The sequence below is a fragment of the Phalaenopsis equestris genome, unplaced genomic scaffold, assembly GCF_001263595.1.
Source record: "Phalaenopsis equestris unplaced genomic scaffold, ASM126359v1 Scaffold001062, whole genome shotgun sequence".
Classification (NCBI taxonomy): Eukaryota; Viridiplantae; Streptophyta; class Magnoliopsida; order Asparagales; family Orchidaceae; genus Phalaenopsis; species Phalaenopsis equestris.
Window position 1 is genome coordinate 287,514 of NW_018165501.1, and position 950 is coordinate 288,463.

The following is a 950-nucleotide window of genomic DNA, read 5'->3' on the forward strand; positions in this document are numbered from 1 at the left end:
AAATCCACAATTAAAGAAGTTTATATATGATTCAAAAGATTAAATTTGGAATGACCCATATTTATATAAACAATGTAAAGATCTAATTATTAAAAGATGTGTGCCTTATGAAGAAACTCAATAGATAGTTGAAAGATGTCATTATTCTGAATTTGAAGGACATTTTGGAACAAATAGAACTGCATATAAAATTTTACAAGTTGGATTTTATTGGCTTACTATTTTTAAAGATGTTAATGAATATATTAAAACATGTGATAGATGTTAACGTGTAGGAAATATATCTAGAAGAAATGATAAGACGTCTCTATTGGATGATCGGAAATCCCTCGGAGGAGGTAACCTACGGTTGCTAACGAGTGTTCCCATGGTCTAAATGAAATTATGGAACTCATTAAGTTGAGTTTATTAAATTCATTTGGACTAAGTGAATCCAAAAGAAATAGTGGTGCCGGAACGAGGGAACCGTAAGATCCTAACCGGTGTTGCTCTAATCAACTTTAACATCCCAAATAAAATTTAAAAAACTACAATCATAGGACCACCTGATTTGACATCATAACTGACACCCTAGAAAACTTAAACGCGTCATGACAAGGAGCTTGGAGCTAGTGATTCTGACTTAATGCTTATGCACAGTATAGCAATAGTTCTGATGGTATTTTTCACTTATATTTCCTTATTTTGCAACAAAACCAAAAACTTGATCCTGAAGAAAAATCAGAATTTAACTTTTTAATTTATATATATTTACATTGGGATACTACGCAAGTATATGTATCATTATCAAGTAATAAAAGACTTTTTGATTAAGACCTGAATATCGAACCCACAAGGAAGATTATACAATATGCACTTTTTAGAAAGTTTTTCTATTTTTAAAAAGATAATTACTTAAACTAAAAATGATTTTTGCAGGAATTTAAAATTTAAATATTTTTGGTATTTTT

General features: G+C 29.3%; 1 protein-coding gene across 1 annotated transcript in view; it reads left to right on the plus strand.

Annotated features, from left to right (window-relative positions):
- Positions 1 to 950, plus strand: part of LOC110032933 — a 29,628-nt gene that overhangs the window by 27,915 nt on the left and 763 nt on the right. The window lies entirely within an intron of this gene.